We start from the raw sequence: 16,976 nt of genomic DNA, 5'->3' as shown, positions 1-16,976 counted from the left end.
ATCCTCATCGACATCTAGCACTACAAAGTCAACTGGAAAAATGTACTTGTCCACCTTGACAAGTACGTCTTCAATGATGCCTCTCGGATGTCGCACTGTTCGGTCCGCTAGTTGTAAAGTCATCCGAGTAGGCCTAGGCTCGCCCAAGCCTAGCTTTTGAAAGAAAGTGTATGGCATGACGTTGATACTAGCCCCTGAATCCGCCAATGACATTTCCTCACCTAAATTGCCAATATTGCACGGAATGATGAAGCTTCCCGGGTCTTTCTTCTTGTTCGGCATGTTTTTTTGCAATACCTCCGAGTATGTAGCATCTAAAATCACTGAAGCACTCTCCTCCAACTTCCTTTTGTTGGTCAACAAGTCTTTCAAGAACTTCGCATACTTAGGCATTTGGGCCAATGCCTCAACAAAAGGAATATTAATGTGGAGCTGCTTGAACAAACTCAGGAACTTCTTGTACTGTTCATCCCCTTGGTCATTTTTCAATCTAGAGGGATAATGGATTCTTGGCTTGAAAGATGGGGATGCCACCTCTTTCTCTTTGCTCGTCCCCTCTTCTACCTCTATAACCTCGGGTATGTGTTGTTTTGGCTTCTCACTCGGAAGCCTACCTTCAATCTCACGACCACTTCTCAAAGTGATTGCCTTCACATGCTCTCTAGGGTTGGTCTCTGTATTGCTCGGCAAGCTTCCATGTGGCCTTTCAGAGAGAGACTTCGCAATTTGCCCCACCTGATTTTCAAGGTTATGCAAAGAAGCGGTGTGGTTGCGAAGTGTAGCCTCGACTAATTCAAACCTTGTATTTGCAGATTGCACAAATCTAGCCAAGTGCTTCTCTAAGTCAGTCATTCGGGTTTCCAAACCTAAGACTCTATTTTCCACCTGAGGGGCTTGTTGTTGTTGTTGTTGGAAACCCGGTGGCCCTATGGCCTTTTGTGGACCCTGATTGCTCCATGAGAAATTGGGATGATTCTTCCAACCCGAATTGTAGGTATTGCTATATGGGTTTCCTTGAGGTCTCATGCCATTACCTACAAAATCAACGTTCTCCACCGAAGAAACATCACCGATAGAGATCGGGCAATCGGAGGGAGCATGTCCTCCACCACACCCGTTGCAATTAGTCACGGCCGCTAATCTATTTGAAGTTAGAAGATCTAACTTCTTACTCAAACTCTCCACTTGAGCCGCCAATGAAGTTACCGCATCTATTTCATGGAGACCGGCCACTTTTTTCTTCTCCCTAGCGTTCCATTGGTAGCTGTTTAACCCCATTTCTTCAATTAACTGCTGAGCCTCGTCGGGGTCTTGCTACCTAAGGTATCTCCTGCTGCCGCATCCAAGAGTTGCCTTATACTCGGGTTCAATCCTTTATAAAAGGTTTGAACAATCATCCACTCTGTGAATCCGTGTTGCGGGCACTTTCTCACTAGCTCCTTGAACCTTTCCCATGTCTCAAATAGAGACTCCAATTCCAACTGAACAAAGGATGAGATCTCATTCCTAAGCTTTACAGATTTTCCGGGAGGGAAATAACTGGCAAGAAAAGCTTCTACCAACTCCTCCCATGTGGTGATCGATGCTCTAGGTAATGAGTGTAGCCACTGCTTCGCTCTCCCTTTTAAGGAAAATGGGAAGGCTCTCAACTTGATGGCATCATCCGTCACTCCGTTTATCTTCAGCATATAACACACCTCGAGAAAACTCTCTATAAGACTGTTTGGATCCTCATCGGCCAAACCGTTGAACTGTGCGGATTGCTGCAACATGTGGACAAATGCCGGCTTCAACTCAAAGTTCTGAGCTGTAATCGAGGGACACACAATACTCAATTGTGTCCCCAACACTGAAGGTCTGGCATAATCGGATAATGTTCGCTGTTGCTCATTCTGTTCTGCTATGTTTTCAGATTCTTCTGCTTCAAATTCAGCTAGATTAGACTGTTCTTGCATAGGCTCTTTCCCTTTTCTTCTAAGTGTACGTTCAAGCTCAGGATCTCCTTCAACCAATATTGAGGGATTTCTTCGGGTCATAACCTGGAGCTACACCCAAAAAGAAAGAAAAAGAAATCAGAACGATGATAGAATAAGAAGATAGGAAATAGAATGTATGGTGAAATAGCTAAGAAAACAAAGTGCAAAGTATCTCTAAATGCCTACTCCACGGCAACGACGCCAAAAACTTGACAAGGTCCACTTGCGTATATCCCGCAAGTGCACGGGTTTATCGAAGTAATAATCCCGGATGAGCGGGTATCGAATCCACAGGGAGTAGGGAATAAGAAACACTTAATTCGCTTCTTAGCTATGTGAAAGATCAATAGTGATAAGTGTGACAATGATTCAATTCTCAAAGGTAAAAGCAACAAGTAAGAGAGCACGAGTAAAGAGAAGGTAAGACAATCGATAAAGATGGGGTACTCAGATAATGCTCTGCCTAGGACAATCGCTTCAAGTACAAGAACCCTCTATTATGCTTCCTAATCAATGCAATAGTGAGTCGTGGAAATCCTTCATTATATAGTCCCAAATCTAAGGTCAACTATTCCTAACTCCATACATGTCCCCGAGGAGACATCGAACAATCTCAACACCTCGCACTCGCATAGAGTTGCAATGAGCTCTAGGGATTTCAAGTGATAAATCTCTTCTTAATTATAGACCTAACCCTTTGGTCCTGGTGGAAGGTCCCTAACAACGATTAAGCCCTAGATACTAAGATCACCTCAACACTTCACTCCGTTGTACTCGCAACTAAGCCCCAGCGGAGGGTCATCCCTTAGACCATTCACTCTATTATGGCCGCAAAGAACTCGAGGAATGGAGGTAGAATCTATCACGTCGGAGGGGAAAGGGGACGCTCCTGTACCTCTCGACTCACCCTCTCAACCCTCTCCAACCTAGCTTTGTCTAACACTCGTGGTGTGTCACTCACTCACAAGGTTACCAACAAGAACTCTTAACCCTAGTGTCACTCTAGGGGAAATGTTCATACAATCAAGCATTCAAGGTTGGAACTCACAATAAACATCAATTTATTGAAAGCATAATAAAGAGATTCAATAAAACGAATACATCCTAGGGTTCACAAATACCCAAGTACCCACTAGGGGTTTAGCTCTCCATGGAGCTAAGTACAATCAAAGAAATAGAATGTAAAAGCAATGAATCCATAGGAAAACCCCCTCTATGGTCGTGTCGATGGTCTTGTGGAGAGTCCTCTACTCGTCGTCCAAGGATTCCCTCGTCTGGTATAGGATATACCTCGACGGAAGCTCCCCTACCAATCTTCTTCCTAAGGAATGACGATGTCAGAGCCATAGAACCTCTCCAAAACCCTAGCCAATACCCCTCAAAACCCTAGCCAAAGCCCTCTCTCAAGTTAGGGAAAAGATGGAGAAAAGAATACTGAAATCGGGGCTGAATTGGCTTTAAATAGGGCTAGAATCGGGCGACCACACGGGCCTGTGGATCTTTCACACGCCCATGTGGAATTTCCACACTGGCGTGGATAATTTCCACACGCCGTGTGGATTCTCTGAATTCCTGTTTTCTCGGCCGGCTGTGAGCAGTGTTGCTACAGTGCTCTGCTACAGTATCCAACCTGAATAGCTTCCCGAATCCATACTTTCATCGGGGTAACACAAACGGACACACGTTCACGACGTGGATCACTTGCTTCTTCAATGATAGACAAGTTGGTGGAGCTCTTGTTCTATGTGCATACATCGGAATGCTCGAGTGAGACTGCCCTTGTGCCGCTCCAAATAGATGTGCCAATTAGAATTCGAGGAGGTTGGCACACATTCTAGCATCTCACACCCGACCTATGTCTTCGCGTTTGAACCTTAGCAAGATTTCCTCCAAAATCGGTGCATTGTGATCCACATTGGCTTCTTTCCTTCATAATCGGCCTCACAACCCTACCTGCACGAAAGTAACATAAAAACACCCATATTAGTGTAAAAACCCGAGAAAAGTAATGCTCAACATAAGGAATAAATGCTTCGCATTCATATCGCACAAGCACTTATCAATGTCCTTCAAGAATTGGTTGGAAATGCTTTTGGAAAGATCATGAGTAAACCGGTGAAACCATGTTGCAAATTCATGTTCAATTTTTTTATCAACATGTCTATCATCAATGTGTTGATTCTTCAAAATTAACTCATCAACAAAGATCCTAATACATTGAAATAGAACCTTATATTAGTATATAGGTAGAGGTGAAGTACGTAATCTTCTTAATAAAAAATAAGTAGTCATACTTGGTGAATGGTTAAACTTCTGGGCAATTTAATAAGATATACATTTGTCCTACTCCATATTGATCTTGATTAAGATATTTAATTTTTTACTTTTCCCAATGTTCTACCACGACGTGCGAAAATTGATAAGTTGCCAAAATATTCTTCTGCTTCCTCAACTAAGTAGGCATTATATATGTAGCCTTCAACTCTTGCTTTATTTCTCACATTCTTTTTCAGTTTTTTGAGATATCTACAAATATATATATATATATATATAATGAGTCAATTGATAAGATTCAAGTAGAGAGTGTACAACAATAATTTAAAGGTTTTACCTCTCAAATGGATACATCCATCAATACTGTACTGGACCCGCAATCCAAGCTTCATAAGCCAAATGCACTGGAAGATGCTCCATTGAATCAAAAAAATTTAGGGAAAATTTACACTCAAGTTTATAGATAATTATATAAATTTCTTCATTAAGCCTAAACATGTTTTCTTCTTAGAGTACAGTCGAAGTGAGCTCTCTAAAAAAATTACTCATTTCTATTAATGTCTACCAAACACTTGATGGAAGTAATTCTCGGAATGCTATTGGGAGTAATCTTTGCATGAAGACATGACAATCATGGCTTTTCATAACAAAAACCTTTAGCTTTCGCATATCAACATATCGGCCTATGTTCGACACATATCCATTAGGGAATTTAAGATTGCGAAGCCATTCACAAAGCACAATTTTTGATTGCCTATCAAGAGTATAGCATGCTTTCAGGTATTTTCCGATAGCATCCTCTTTTGCTAAGGCATATCGACAACGGAATTCCTTCAAATCTTCCCTAGATTTAGTATTATCTTTACCCCTCCCTTCCACATTCATAACAGTATTGATTATATTATCAAATATATTTTATTCAATGTGTATAACATCAAGATTGTGTCAAATGAGATTTCTCTGCAATAAGGTAACTCCCAAAAAATGCTCCATTTTCTACAATCACTGATCCTAGAAATGCAGCTATTAATCTCACGTGCACAGGAATCTACAACACTCCTCAGGCCCAAATAATCAATTTCTTTCAAGATCTCATCACCAGTTGGAATAGTTGGAGCTGTCTCTGTTACTGTTCTATTTTTATGAAAACTAATTTGTTTCTTCTGAACAAATGATTATGAGGTAAGAACTTATGATGATTATTAAACCAAGATTGTTTCCCACCTTTCCGCTGCCTCTCGACTCACCCTCTCGAACCTCTCCAATCTTGTTTTGATCTAACCCACATGGTGTGTCACTCACTCACAAGGATTACCAATGTAGGCTCTCAACCCTAGTTTCACTCTAAGGGAAAACCCATTCAACAAGCATTTAAGATTGGAACTCAATTAAAGAGATCAATTAAAGAAACATAATAGAAAGGTCAAAGAAAAAATATCATCCTAGGGTTTACAAGTCCAAGTGCCCACCAGGGGTTTTTAATCTCCATGAACAAGATACAATCAATAATGAAATCAAAAGTAAAAGAATGCGATCCATAAGTAAAACCCCCTTGGTATTCATGTCGATGGTCTTATTGAGTGGTCGCGTCTTCTCCAAAAGTTCCCTCGTCAAGCCTAGGGTACACCTCGCCGAATTGATATTGACAAAAGCTCCCTCAATAACTCTCTTCTGAAAGAACGCGGTGTTGAATGTCATAGAACCACTCCAAAAGCCTTGCCAAACCTCCTCTAAACCCTAGCCGCGAGCACCTTCAAAGATGGTGAAGAGATGGGCAAAAGATGGGGAAAAGATTCTCCAAACCTGCTGAAATCATGACTTATATAGGCCTAGAATCAGGTATCGACACGGGCATGTAGAATTTCCACACGCCTGTGTGAATCTGCAGGAATTGATTTTCTGCGTCCTATAAACACTGACTGCTACAGTACTTGCTATAGTGATTTCCTACAGTTCTCTGCCAAAATACTCCAGAATCCATACTTTTCATTGAGGCCACATGAATGGGCACACATTCATGCGGTAGATCGTGTTGCTTCTTCCATAAAATCACATTTGACAATAATTTTGCTATTATTGTACTAGTCAGAACACATGAGTGTGACTGCCTTTGTCCCCTCCACTTTGCATGTTCACTCGAGTACAATGGAGGTTGGCACACACTTACGTGTCTTTGAGCATAACTTGTGTCTTCACGTTTGTTCACTCCATGATTTCATCAACAACATGCATTCACGACCTACTTTGGCTTTTTTCTTTCATACTTGTCTCCACAACCCTACATGGACAAAAGTAACACAAATACACATGTATGAGCAATAAAATCTGAGAAAAGTAATGCTCATTGTAAGAAAAAAATACTTTGTATTACTAATAACAAGCACTTATCATAAACCCTAGGATGATTTTGTTCATTGACTTCTATTATGTTTATTTTAATTGATGTTTTAATTGAGTTTCAATCTTGTGTGTTTATTGATTTGATTCTCCCTTAGAGTGACACTAGGGTTGAGAATCTATCTAGGGAATCCTTTTGTATGAGTGACACTTCATTAGGGTTGGACTTAGCAAGGTTGAAGATGGTTGAGAGGGTAAATCGAGAGGTAGCGGAACATCCCCTTTCCCTTCAGACGTGGTTTATACTACCTCCATGTTCCAAGAGTTCTTTGCGATCATGATAGAGTGAAGTACTAAGAGACCTTCTCCACTGGGGCTTAGTTGCACGAGTGAAGTGTTGAGTTATCCCTAATGCTGGGGCTTAATTGTGATTAGGGATCTTTCTCCTGGAACAAAGGGTTAGATATAGATTAGGGAATAGGGTTTATCACTTGGAGTCGCTAGAACCTCAAGCAGTCCCACATATTGTGAGGTGTTGAGAGTATCCCTTTCCGCCGCGGTATAGTATAGAGGGCTAGTCATGGTTGACCTTAGTTTTAGGACAGTGTGTCTTTGGATCTCCATGACTCATTAAACTTCAACAAGAAAGCATAATATTAGTTTTGCACTTGAAACAATAGTCCTAGGGTAAGCATTGTCTGAGTACCCTATTTTACCATCGATTACCTTTCTTTATTCCTCTTGCTTTCTCTTTTCTTTTCTATCTTTATTTACATTAATCTTTTGAATCAAAAAGTCACAAATTGGTTTTCACTCTAGCTAAATAGCAATACTTCTTGTTTCTGAGCATCTATTCTCTGTGGATATGACTACCTATTCACCGGCATATTTTATTACTTTGACAACCTGTGCACTTACAGTATACACACACAAGGGGTGTGTCAATTTGTAACTCATTAATTCACTATCTTCTCGCTAGTATATAATGCACCTATTAGGACAACAATGAATCTTCTCAACTGGTAGGCCCAATCCTTGAACTAACTTCTTTGTGTTGTAGAAGTTATTTGGCATTACATTATCATTTGGTAATAATTCTTTTAAAAACTTTCAAAAGTCATCAAAGCATCTCTCTGCCAAATGATGTTATGCTTATATGTTTAACATTCTTGTAACAACCGATAATTGTGAATGATTTTCACAACCTAGCCAGGCCTCCTGATTAGCAGCTCTTAGCATTTCAAACAATTTTTGAGCCTCTGTATTTGGAGGTTCCTCTATATTAGTATGAGACAAATCAGGAGCTGTAATGTCCATGACCATTTGTTGGCATAGATTTTGAAATAGTGGTTCGACGCCCAAAACTGATTCATTTCCCACATCTTGTCCATGAGTACTACTATCAGACATAGAAGGTTCTCCATGGAGAACCCACAAATAGTAGTATGGTACAAATCCATACTTCATAAGATAATATCTAACGGTGTCTTCCATGTGAAAAGCTTGATTTTGCCACTTGTGATGATTACATGGGCATTTAATTTTGATACCATCCATACAGTCTGGATGCATTTTTGTGAAATCGATGAAATTATTTATTCCTCCCAAGAAATTGGGATTCAAAAGTCCATCCTTAAGCCTAGTATACATCCAACTCTTATTTGCAGCCATGTTACTAATAGTTCTGTGTTAAAAAGGTAAAATCAATCAACACACTCATTATATTATTAGCCCTTAAATTCATTAACTTAAAAACAAACAAAAAATGAGAATATAATGGTCATATAAAAGCTAATTTGTTAGCTAATATCAACTAAAAATGTACACTTAACCCATTAGAACAACTATTTCAAGCATCAATAATTGGTACATTTATATAGCTCACTTGTGCAATAGTTTGTTAACGAGATCCTTCTAAGAAATACATCATGCAATTTAGCAATGAAGAAAGCAAAAAAACAAATAAAAGGCATTATTATGTTTGCATCAAAGCTATATGATCTAGGAAATATAAAGATATTATGCCTTTTATTTATTTGCATCCAATCCCCATGTCACATGTTAAGGACGTTGGGACATATTTTTATTGCTTAAGTGCATACACTTTGGATTGTCATATTTATCAAAAATAAAAAATTTCTTTCCATGTGGACATACAAGTTTCATCCTGGAATCAAAGCAATAAAAAATAAATAAACTACAAATATGAAATGTATTAAATTATTATTCCTCCATGTTCATGTTATCAAATATTTATTAATATGAGAAAGTAAAGTGTGTGCATCGTTTACCTGTTAGAGTTATGTAGGTTTGTGATTCGTTGCCGCAGTTTAGATGATTCTTGTCGATAGTACTGAAACATTGAGTAAATATTCCTTTTTGGTTAGGCATTTCTAATTTTCAAAACATGTAAACAAGGAAAAAAAATTTCTAGAAAAATACAACCCGGTATTGCTTCAAAACTAGAAAGAATAATATAGATAGTTTTGCATGTGATGCATTTTACACCGAAAAAAAAATGATTTAGCCTGACATTATATGAAATCCAATTCACTGTGAAACATGTGAACCACATAATATATATATATATATATATAAAGATTGACTCCCTAAAAAAAACCATCAAATCACATCTCATAATATACAGTTAATTTAAATGAGATAACATAATGTACATACAAGATAATGTAACCAAATACATAACCATGGATGGAGCATTTTATTTGCAATTTATAATTTATTTTATATTTTTTATAATTAAGGATGAGCCACCAGCTCTTGGAATGATAATAGCCATACACATGAGGTAAGCAAGGCTCCATTATTGTGTCACGTTGCCTTGCTTCTAGTCTTGACCCACTTTTTCTATTTCCATTTTTTCCTCTTATTTGTCATATAAATAATATTAAAAAAACTTATTCCTATGTGGCATGTACTTCTTTGTATTGCTGACAACGCCCCTTGCGTGTGACCCGCAAGTGCACGGGTTTGTCGAAGTAATAAATTCCTAGGTGAGTGGGGTATCGTATCCATAGGGAATAGTGATCAGAAACACCAAGATTGCTATTTAACTATGATGAAGATGAATCAGTGATAGTGTGAATAAAATTGATGTGGAAAGAACTAAAAGAAAATAAGAAAGAGAGGCACAATAAAATGAAAGGAAAAGGCAATCGATAGAAAGTTAAGCACTCCGATATTGCTCCCCCTAGGGTTATTGATTCAAGTGAAAGACCAACTATTATGTCTCCTAACTGATGCTTAATGAGTCATGAAAATCCTAAAATACAAGGTCCCAAACCTAATGTCAACCGTGACTAACTCTACACTATGCCCCGGCGGCGAAATCGCTCAGTCTCAACACCTCACACTATGTACAATTGCAAGAAGCTCTAGGAATTCCAAGTAATAAATCCTATTCCTATATGTAGATCTAACCCTTTGGTCCACACGAAAGACCCCTAGTCATAATTAAGCCCCAGATACGAAGGATTATTTCAACGCTTCACTATGTTGCTCATGCAACTAAGCCCCAGCGGAGTTCCTCTCTTAGCACTTTACTCTATTATGACCGCAAAAAACTCTAGGAACATGAAGGTAGGATAAATCACACTTGAGGGGAAAGGGGACGCTCCACTACCTCTCGACTCACCCTCTCAACCCATTCCAATCTTGCATTGTCTAACCCTCATGGTGTGTCACTCATCCACAAAGGCTACCATGATTGGACTCTCAACCCTAGTGTCACTCTAAAGGAGAAATCATTCAACAAGCATTCAAGATTGGAACTCAATTAAAGACATCAATTAAGGAAAACATAATAAAAGGTCAATGAAACAATAACATCCTAGGGTTTACAAGTCCAAGTACCCACTAGGGAGTTTTGCTCTCCATGGAGCAAGATACAATCAATAATAAAATCGAAAGTAAAAACATGTGATCCATAAGAAAACCCCCTCATTATTCGTGTCGATGGTCTTGTGGAGTAGCCTCGTCCACTCCAAAGGTCCCCTTGTCAAGCCTAGGAAACACCTCGCCGGATTGGTGACGATGAAAGCTCCCCCAATAACTATCTTCCAAGAGAAAAGTGGTGTCAAAGCCGTAGAACCACTCAAAAACCCTTGCCAAAGCCCCTCTAAACCCTACCCACAGGCCTCCCAAAAGTTGGAGAAAAGATAGAAAGAGAGATGAAAGATGGATCCCTAAATTGGTACAAGTCGCGGCTTTATAAAGGGCTGGATTCGGGCATCCACACGGGTGTGTGGAATTTCCACAGGCCCGTGTGGATTTCTGGATATCTGATTTTCTGCGGGCTATGAACAGTAAAGACTATAGTGATTTGCTACAGTACATGCTAAAGTACTCCGCCAAAATACTCCCGAATCTATACCTTTCATCGAGGTAACATAAATGGGCACACATCTATGCTATAGATCGCATCGTTTCTTCAATAAAATGCCATATTGGTGAAGATCTTGCTACCATTACACAAGTCGGAATATGCAAATATGACTGCCTTTGTGCCCCTCCAAATCATGTAATTGATTTAGCGCATGGAGGTTGGCACACATTCATGTATCTTCGATCATAACTTGTGTCTTCACATTTGTTCACTCCAAGACTTCATCAATAAAGTACAATCACAATCTACTTTGGCTTCTTTCTTTTATATTTGGCTTCAAAACCTTACATGCACAAAAGTTAACACAAATACACATATATTAGCGCTAAAATCTGATAAAAGTAATGCTCATTGTAAGAAAAAGAATAGTTCGTATTACTAATACACTAGCACTTATCAATTGCCCACTCAATTCTTGTCTCCAATTTCTTGTTTATCTTTGTTCCATGCATTATAATCCTTCTTTTCTTTCAATACTAATACTACTACTACTACTCCATGATGCTTTTTTCCTGTATGACTAGTTGCTCTCTAACATTTCAAATTTCAATATATGAAATCAAGGTTTGTATATTATTTTTATTTTTTATTTTATTCCAACCATGTCCAAGTGCAGTGTATATTTAGATTTAAAAAATGTTCAAGCTTGTTTAAGCATGGAGACAAAAAGCAGTCATCTTAGAATTCAATTTGATAACAGTGCAAAAAGTCTGTATAAGAGAATATGATCACAAAATGCTAACTATTGAAAAGTTAATAATAATTCAATGAACCCATTAGCCTATGATAGTGATGCCATAACCATAGATTCAACTACTAGTAATTAAAATCCTTATCCATAATGACTCCTCTTCCCTCCCCTCAAATTAAGATACCAACAACACTAGAACCAATTCATCTATTTCCTATGTCCATAAACACACAGAAAACCACATTGAACAAAGACAATAATGCACATGCATACACAATCAAAAATGGAAAAGAACAAGGGTGGGATAAATGGGTACTATTATGGTTCAGATGGTGTTTAGGGTGCAAATGTGTTGATCCATTAAAAAATCATGAATAAATAAAAATTTATTTATACATCTTTATACTTATAGATAATTATTTTTATTGCCTAAAATAAATAAAAAAATAATTTATCTTTTCACAGCTAACTTCTTCCAGAAAAGCTATTCAAACAAATAAAGGGAAAAAACTTAATAAAAGAGTGCTAATTGAACAACAACTTAGTATATTATTAGGCTTTTAGATGCCTTTTAAATAGACATACAATTGATTAATTAAGGCCAAATGATGGTTGAATAATGGAATTGTGATATTTCATAACTAAGAACAAGTCCTGCCATAATTACCTTATCATTTCCATTTTTGATTCGCAAAAGCAAGCAAGCATCTAAGCTAAAAAAAATTAGCAACCAATGAATGGCTGGTGGACTGGATCCAAATATCATCCAATCCTACTTGCTTGCTTTTTGATTGCTACAACACAAACAACCACAATAATAATGTAAGTAATTCATTAGCATCTCCTTTAGTTTATTCTTTCTTATTCTCTATTGCCTACACTTTAATTTTTGTGTAATTATATAAACATAAATCTAAATATTTTGTCACTGTTTCAAATACCTTCTTGCTCTGGTTGGGAGAAAGTGAGATGCACAATCTCTTATATAAAAATAACTTGTGTACATTAATAATAACTCATCTAACCAAGGTATTGCCGTGCACACTGAATGGAAATTTTACTTTGAAATCCCCCTGTCAAAAGAATGACAACATCCATCATTGCCAAAGTTCAACACCTAGATACGACACATAAGCTGTCTCATCAATCATTTGTAATTAAACAGATCGATTTTTCTCTTAGCTTAGAGACGCTCCTCTCTACACTATCAAAATAATGATTTTTCTCTACTCGTTTCCCATTTTTCATGGAGTCTTGCTCAAAGACTCAAACAAGTAAACTTTTTCATGTTTATTTTAAGGATGTATCCATAATCCATAAATAAATAAAAAAGACATAATTAAAATATATAAATCATGCTAGGTGTCACACAAAACATATTAAGGAAAACCTAGGGAAAAAATAAATGAATATATATATATAATAACACTGATGCTTTGTAGAAAGAATATGGTTCTAGTTAAAATGCAATGCTCATTCTCCAAACTGATGACATGAAGTTGGTGAAAAGTTTGATGAAGTCCACCAGTTAAAACATCTGGGTAAAAAAAAAAAAGGACAAACGAGATGTTTCGTTGAAGAATTCCATGTTATTCATGTGAAGTGTTTATTTTCCATGCAGCTTGTAGGACTTGGTACAAAGACAAGGACCTTCGCATGGATTGATTCATAAATTTAGTCATGGGAGGGTAAAATCAATATGATTTTCACTGGAAAGAGGTGATACCTTCTCTTTGATGATTGGTATTGCAATAAACTGATCTTTACCCATAATCAATTGAGAACTCAACTTCTTTCGCCTCATCAAATAGTACAAAATGCAAATAAAACTGCAGCAACAACTAAAATGGTTAGACTTTCATGTACAAATGCAAACAAGGTAGAATAGACTGAAAGCAATTGATAGAGAATTATGGCACATTCAGCATGCACCAACCTATGTTCTCAAGCTGGGCTACACATTATTTATGCATTGAGTTGACCTCAAGGTGTAACAAATACATTGCCTGCGTAGCCATCACGAAAAAAGGAATCAGTTAACAATAATGTCCAGATAAATAGGACAGGGGCATCACAATTCTTCAACAACTGAGTTTGTTGAGAGGTACCATAAGTATATTTGGTTACGATGAATGGATTAACTGTGTTAAAACTGACTCTGAACTCTACTAATGGAGGTCCAGCAATAAGTAGATAGTAAAAAAAAATAGTTTCAGTGTCTGCATTTATTCGAGATCAATTTTTGAAGTTATATCACATCAACCCACCGTTAGGGCATTGTAATTATGATCTGTATTCTAAGTCAATACTCAATAAAAAGCACAATCATGTCAATGCAACAAGTCAGAACCTTCTTCAAGATACAAAAAATATAAAGAACAAAATCTAGAGTTTAAGAGAAAACACAGCAGGTATCATTATAAAAGATATATAATACAAAACATAACCAATAAAATATATGGATGTTCTAGTAGAAGAAATGAGATTGGAGTTTCTTAATAAGACACCCATCTAGCTCAATTGCATATGCACATTCAAATAAATAAATTCATGCCATCATATCTTAATTTTTTAAAATTTTCCCAAAGCCAACAATTCCCGCTATGTTGAATAACAAAATTATCATGTATGAACAATGGAAAAGATTCAAACCCATCCCACCAAATGTTAAGAGAATAGAAGACAAATACTTGCAATGATCATAGAGATGACTATAGTGAAACTAAAGAAAGATACATGCAATGAGAATCCAATGTTGTCATCTACTCTGAAAGTAAAATGTTCACAATATTACCCGTAATCCGAATGTCTGATTTGGGATGTTTTGCTTCCGCATGAACTAAAAAGTCCCACTTCAACTAGTTTTATCATCGGTCCCTCTTTCATACCATCAAACTTGATTACTAATTTAATACATAATGCCAACACAAGTAAAACTTTTTCATTTCAGAATTAACATTGTCTCTATGAAAAACATAATGTTGAGGACAAACGGAGGTATCAATGAGTTGCTTTACAAACACAAACTCTCAAACAAAATCTAAAAGGATGACAACAGTATGTAACATTGGAAACAATGCTATATGGAGCTTGATTAATTGCCACTCCTCTATGAAATTACTAAATTGATTAAAATAATTCCATTAGTTTAGTTTTCTTTAGTTGTTGAAAGCGTGGGAGAAAAAGAACCAAATCTGAAGGATTAAAAAAAACAACATGTGGAGAACCAAATCTGATGATTGAATTAATTACATACTTTGCCAGCTTTGAATAAATAGTATTGGAAATTATAAAGCTAATACATTATAGTTTTATGGTTGAATTTGGAAAGAAAATGAAGCTAGCCACAAAATTATACAACATACTTGAAAGAACATGATTGATGAACTATCAACTTGAACCAGAAAGTTACAGGTTATAATATTGTGATTATTAATGACAGCAAGGTGTGATAGTCGAAAACTGAAAAGACATGGCACCAAAGTCTGAGCAGACCCAATCACATGCTTTTTCCCTAGTAGCACATGTATATAAAAACAGAGTATTTCTCTAATAGCATAATAAAAATATACACCATTGTGGAAGTTGGTATTTCTGTTAATTACCTTATCGACTATTTTGAAGAAAGTTATGTTGTCTCAAATTATCAATAAGTCACTCCGTCTATCTCGTTTTATACAATCAAGAATGGTGATCTGCTTGAAATACACATAGAGGAAAACCTATATTGCTGAAAGAACATCAACACTTGAAGAACATAGTGAAGCATTTCAATCCCCTTCTCTCAATGATAATAGTTTCATCCTCTTTTTTAATTCATGTTATAACTCAAGAACTTCATAGAGAAGTGTAGTATTCCTCTAACATTCACCGAGAACTATGTTCCACAAACCTAGATAAACAATAATGACAGCCATATAACACAAAATTAAAATTTGTTGTATTGAAAGCAAATACAAATCCATTATGACTATGCATCTAAAATATTCCTCATAGTGTGATACATTGAACAGGGGAAACCAAAATTAAGGTCATGACACTGTGGAACCCTTCTTTTTTGATTGTTACATTCTCTCACAAGATGAATGTAACAATATCATCGATATATAAAGGTTTTAGATTTTTATATTTCATGAGAATGAAAAACTCATGGAAATCATAATTTCCTGAGAATTAAATGAAAATACATAAACCAAACATTAGCATTTTATAAACCCATCAAACTTGCTTGGGAATATAGAAGGATGCCACTAACCAAATGAACCCTAAGGGGTCATAAAACAAATATTATCTCAAATTTAGTGGCCATGACCCGTTAATTTTGAACATATGTTTAATTATTAATATTGTAAGTTTATTATATCTCTTTCTTAATATTTTTGCTTAAATTAGGAATATTATGTCTAATCATGAGTCTAGTAGTTTTTGTAACCATATTATTGTCCTTTGGTCTATAAATACAACAATAACAGAACTAAAGCTAAACAAAGTTTAGAAGAAATAGTCTCTAAGAATGTAATAAAATATTTCTCACATATGTGCATTGATATACCTATTGTCTATGTTGATCTTGGATACAATAAATATAAAGTTCTAGCCATTGGAAACTATTATGATCTAATATTGATCTGCAAATAAAGAAATCAGCAGATATAATATCCTCACCTTCTAAAGCCAGGTTAACTGTGTGACAACAAGAACATAGGACACTAGTTGCTCCTCGGATGTACATCAACAGAGTGTGACAGCCACCACAAACTAACTAAGCCATCTCAGTTCCTGCTTCACAAATTCAAATCATAAAACATCTTGTATTATTTTTTGTAAAGAACACAGATTAACCAGAATATCTATCAGTGATAAACCACAAATAGACAACAAAATCTAGTTTCATGCATATCATAGTACCATCATTATTTTTTTTTCTTTTTATCAACACCCTTTCAAACTAACTTCAAATCAATATAAAAATAGTCTTCACTGAACTATCTTTGATGTAATAACTAGATACATCTCAATGTAAGAAAATAAGTCTAATAACAAAAGTAATAAAAAAGAATGAGTAGTAACATGATTAAATGTTATACTAAACGAAATTGCACAAGAGAACATACCGGGAGAAGGTACATTGGTGACCACATTGCAAACAACACAGCAAACAAAAGTAGCATCTACTAGACATAGAAGCAGATTGCAGCACCCTGAGCAAACAAGTTGGCTCTGTGTCATCCCTAAACAACAAGCCATCAAAATAGAGCCAACAAAAGAGGAATTGCATCAAAATTAAACTCAAATT

General features: G+C 36.5%; 1 non-coding gene across 1 annotated transcript; it reads left to right on the top strand.

Annotated features, from left to right (window-relative positions):
* The first annotated feature begins 1,407 nt into the window (after positions 1 to 1,407).
* Positions 1,408 to 1,514, top strand: LOC120252034. Its single transcript, XR_005533587.1, has one exon. It is a non-coding gene; the product is annotated as a small nucleolar RNA R71 (small nucleolar RNA).
* Positions 1,515 to 16,976: the final 15,462 nt, after the last annotated feature.

Source organism: Dioscorea cayenensis, chromosome 20, assembly GCF_009730915.1.
Source record: "Dioscorea cayenensis subsp. rotundata cultivar TDr96_F1 chromosome 20, TDr96_F1_v2_PseudoChromosome.rev07_lg8_w22 25.fasta, whole genome shotgun sequence".
Classification (NCBI taxonomy): domain Eukaryota; kingdom Viridiplantae; phylum Streptophyta; class Magnoliopsida; order Dioscoreales; family Dioscoreaceae; genus Dioscorea; species Dioscorea cayenensis.
The sequence above is the reverse complement of the archived record's forward strand: the minus strand, read 5'-3'. Positions and strand labels throughout refer to the sequence as shown.